Source organism: Oryzias latipes, chromosome 20 (assembly GCF_053564925.1).
Source record: "Oryzias latipes strain Hd-rR chromosome 20, Olatipes_Hd-rR_3.1".
NCBI classification, from domain to species: Eukaryota; Metazoa; Chordata; class Actinopteri; order Beloniformes; family Adrianichthyidae; genus Oryzias; species Oryzias latipes.
Window position 1 is genome coordinate 10278813 of NC_136256.1, and position 4961 is coordinate 10283773.

A 4961-nucleotide genomic window follows, 5' to 3' on the forward strand; every position below is an offset into this window, starting at 1 on the left:
TAAAAACATGCTGTGTTTCCATTACACATATGCCCAAACCTTTATTGAAATTCTGGAAATGTTCGAAAAATGAATCCAATAAATCACAATCATGCAAATAAACACAAATCAACTCAGGTGATAGGTCTTCAAAAACATGGATGTGAAAAATACTTTGATTTACAGCAGATACATTCAAATTTCTGCCACGGCACTAGCACTTATCATCATCTATCACAGGAGACATCGGCGTCTTATTCAGGCCGTGGAGCGGCGAGCTCCTGACACGTATGAGCGGCTGCGGGTGATGCGATTTTTGGGAAATGGTGGTTGGTGATTTTGCAAAGGACTTGTGGATCCAACAATTCCGCATGACACGCTCAACTTTTGATGAGCTGTGTGATGGTGTGGGACCTCTTGTGGCGCCCGCTGTGCAGTGCTAAAGACAGCCAGTTCCTAAGAAGCACATCGTCATCGCTGTCTGATTAATTTAATTCTAAAAGTGTTTCCATTGCAGTTTTGCAAAATATTTCAATTTCGATACGCCTCAAAAACCACCATCTCCAAGGGCATTTTTTTTCTAAATGCAAGTTTTTTTGGAATTGTCATGTTTCCATTAGGCGAATTTACTATCTCAAATCCAATTTGCACAATTTCGTACTCAATGGAAACGCAGCTAATGAGAAAAGATTGATCCCCGGATGAGCCTCTTGGCGGCTCAAAAGAACATTTTACCTCACCACCGGCAGCAATGTTTACAACCAAACTTTAAGATTAAAAAAATACCAAATACAAACCTAAAGGAGACAGCAATATACAGCTTACTGTATTTTCCAGACTATAAGCCACTACTTTTATCACAAAATTCTAACCCTGCAGCTCATTCAATGATGCGGCTAATTTATACTTTTATTTAATAGCCACCAGGAGCGTTTTTGCAGGCTCAGACGGGAGACTGTCTGCATAGTTTAATGTCCGGCAACAAGTGCAATTGCTTCAATACACACTCAAGCAGCCAAACAGCATGGACCTGACTTCAGGTCTTAGACACTTCAGTCGTGGTGCAATTAAAGAAACACCCATGCTCAGCCGCATCCCACAATCCTTTGGTGCCATTAGACCCAACGTGCACATGACCGCCACAACAATATGACGCAGCTTTTAAGTTAGAAGCAATCGTTAAAAGCAGTGTGAAAAAAATCCACCGTCACCGACGGGTTTGGAAAAGCCACTCTGCTGCGCGCCAGAAGTTTCCTTCACTGTTGTGGAAGGAAACTTCTGGCGCACGCGTTGCGCCGAGGCGTGGCGGTAGCGCATGCAGAGCTGCGTAGAGCGCGCATAGGGGCGTGCCGCACGCGCTTATAAGTCACTGCTGCTCTCTTTTACTGTTATGTTTTTTCAACCAGCCTTTTTATTTCCACATTGCTGCATTTTTACTGCCGGAAGGAGGGGAGAGCTGCTCTCGCGTTCCGCTGCAGCTCCCTGCTCCTTCTTAAACACGCACGTGGTTTCAGCACATATACATCCTCAATCTACAACACAGTGTGGCGAATTGGGGGTTAGCCCCGTCTTAAACCCCTAAGACTTATGGGAAGTGGGGAATCTGGGTGTGAAGTTTCACACCATAACTGAAGGAGCTGTGACCTGAAGTGAGTTCCATGCTGTTTGGCAGATGTGGGTGTGTTCAAATAAATAAGCTAAACTACTGGTTCTTCTTCCCTCTCTGAGACTACCATGGTCTCTCGGTTTGCAGGCTAGGAAAATCTGTGATGTATCAATTAGTTTGCCATCTATAATATGTAAATTGTACACAATTGCGGTTTGTGTATGTAAAAACTGGTTAGTTGTCCTTAAATTGATTGGGTGCTGCTTGTAATCAGGTGTGCTTTGTAGCCTGGAAATAACGTTACTTAGGGGAGCAAAGAAAGAAAATGATGGGACTGTTCATCCACAACATTGGCGCTTTTTGATAAAAGTCAAAAATTCTTAGCAGATTTTTTTAAAATAAGCAAAAAATTCTGCCATTGTACCCTGAAAAATAGTCTTATGTAAGATTTAAATTGTAGTCACTAAAACATGATTTCTCAAACTAAGAATATTTTGCTATTTGTTGATGAATATATATTTTTCTGCCCTCAAGTGGCAAGCATATATTAATCATTGCCCCCACTGTATGCACACTCTCTGGTTGTCTTTGTTCTGTCTGTGATCTCTTTCAACCATTTTCAGTTTCTGAATGTTTGATCATGGAGCCAGCTCCTCATTGGGGGGTTATTTGGGTCTTTTGTCTTTGCTGAGCCTTTCTGTTGTTCCTTTGAATTAAGGATTTTGTTTCATCATCATATACCTTCTCACTCTTGTTAATCCTCATCTAATGCCAAAAAAGTGTGACAGAGTTCAAAAACAATGTGGGTAAACCTTACATTATAGAAGTGGGAACAGTCTGTATGCTTCTTTGAGCACTTTTTTTTGCAACTCAATTTAACCTGGTGTAATTTACATTTACTTTTAAGACGTTTATTTAAAGTGCACAGAGTCTGGTTAATGTTTGCTTTATTCCTAATCTGTCCAGCAGCAGACCTACCTTTTTAATCTGGCATTTAGCTGATATTCAGAAATATATTTATTTGATATTTACATTGTTTGATGTATGTAGTTTTTTTTTTATTTACTTCTTCTTTATCTCAATATTACGACGGAGTATTAGGGCCACCAAAAAAAAAAAATCAGAGCCACCAAAAAAAAAAAAAAGTAAAATTACGATATTTTATCTCGTAAATTTAGGAGATAAAAACTCGTAAATTTACGACTTTTTATCTCATAAATTTACGACTTAAAATCTCATAAATTTAAGAGAAAAAAGTCGTAGATTAAGGAAAAAACACCGAAGTTGTCCGTTTATCGGAACCTAGCTTGAAGATGAAGTATGTGGAGCCTTTTGTGAAGCTTCATTTCCGGATTATTATAGGTTTAAAACAAAGAGATTCTGAACCTTTTGGCGACTCAAAATCAGATTATTTTCCGTGTAGCAGTCTTTCCGGGGTTCAGTGTCAGTAAAGCGGAGTTTAATATGTAAAATAAGGAGCTCAAAGACACGTTTGGGTGTAGACAATCGCTGCAGCCTTTATTCTCCTTTTCATTCACATATCCTGAAGTTCATTTGTCTCATTACGTCATGAACCTGTCATCCCAACACCAATGCGGAAGTAAACAGTCTTACAAACGCCCCCTCCTGCAGATGAAATGTCCCGTTTCAGCATAAAACAATAAAGAGGAATGAAAATAGTGTTTTATATTAGCTTTGGAACGTTGAAAATGCCAAAAAAAAGTGCTCCTCCTTTTGTGTGACGGAAGCGTCACACAGACGTAGAGTCTTGTCTTTGGTGGAGAAAGGATTCAAGCGAACAGCTGCAGGGACACCGACGACGGCTTCATCGGGCTGCAGAGATCCTGCAAACCAACCATCAATAAACCATCAATAAATAAAACTTTAATGAATCGTAAATCAAGACATTTGTAACGTTATCAATAAACATTCAGCTCACCTGTTCAACAAAGTTTAGTCGGTCTTCTCTGCGGCTGCACGGCGTTCACCTGCTGCTCTGCATGCTAACTTCCACTGTAATCTCCTAAAATTACGAGTTTTTTTCTCCTAAATTTACGAGTTTTTATCTCCTAAATTTACGAGATAAAATCTCGTAATTTTATTTCTTTTTTTTTTTGGTGGCTCTAATTTTTTTTTTTTTTGGTGGCCCTAATACTCCGTCGTACAATATACTCATTTGCTCAGGTTTATTTATTTAATTGGTGATTAATTTCTGTTTATTTATTTTTCCATTTTATGTTTTAACTCTCTGATTAAGGCTGTTTCTGTTATAGTTAAACTAAACCATTTTTTACTTTGAATTTGTAGTCTAAAATATCAGAAGGTTTCAGTGAAGTCTCTGTCTTATTGGTAGTGACTTTAAAGTCTTTGTGAAAATATTAATCACATTGGAAAATTTTGATTGAATTGATTTTGACTGTATTTTTTTTAAGGTGACAAACAACTTAGGTCATATTCTTGGAGATGAGATGGAAAAGTCTTAACAAGTTCAGACTGCTGTAGATCTTAAGACCCTGAAAAGAAGAAGGCGTTCTTCACTCAACAAAGTCGGAGACCTGTGGGGTTCGCATTGACTGAACTCTGTAACAACTTCACCTGCTTCTATCCTGTCGCTGAGGCAGGAGCCACTGCAGCGTCTGTTTGAAGTGTAGCTCTGATTTAAATGGGGACCTCTTTCCAAATGTTGGTGTGAAGTGTGAATAAAGCACCTTTGATCGCAAGAGGTCTTAAGCGGCCGCTGCAGTGTTTGATCTGGCTTTTGGTGCATGTTCCTGTCCTGTTAAAGAGTGATTACACAGTGCTGCTTCAGCCCACCTCCACCTACGAGACTCAGCAGGGAGAAAGTGTTTGTCGGGGGGACAAAATAAATGGCGCGTAGGGTCCACTGATCTAATTTTGTGTCAGAGTGATAAATACAGGTGGAGCCAGAGTTGGAGGCTGAGTGGATTTCAAATTTAAAGGGGTTTCTGCAAAGCTGTTGATCCAAAGAATAATTTCCCTTTAAATTGTTTTAAGTGAAGCGTTGTAGCTGGATTTGTTAGAATTATGGAGAGTGAAACGGAGAAGAATGCACTGCTCAGGCTTGATAACCATGCAGGGAAGACAGGGAATGAGACCTTCTGCCAGCTCTTGTTAAAATGACAAGATGGGATGTGTCAGCTTTCAGGGGAACAAATCTGCCTCCATATTCATACCTGATGCAATATTTCAAAACTCCAGCAGCACAAAAGTTGCATCAGCATTTTGAACTGAACTGAATGGAAAAACACCTTATTGAACCCCACCCAAGAAGGATTGCTGTGTTCTGAGCGTCAGAATTATCAATGACCACTTGTGTGATAAATTTAGTTGTTTTTCTCTCTGAATATTAAATGGT

At 39.5% G+C, this 4961-nt stretch overlaps 1 long non-coding RNA gene across 1 annotated transcript; it reads right to left on the minus strand.

Annotated features, from left to right (window-relative positions):
• Positions 1–3076: 3076 nt before the first annotated feature.
• Positions 3077–3858, minus strand: LOC144988395 (uncharacterized). Its single transcript, XR_013652309.1, has 2 exons — positions 3525–3858; positions 3077–3429 (listed from the first exon to the last, which is right to left on the minus strand). It is a non-coding gene; the product is annotated as an uncharacterized LOC144988395 (long non-coding RNA).
• Positions 3859–4961: the final 1103 nt, after the last annotated feature.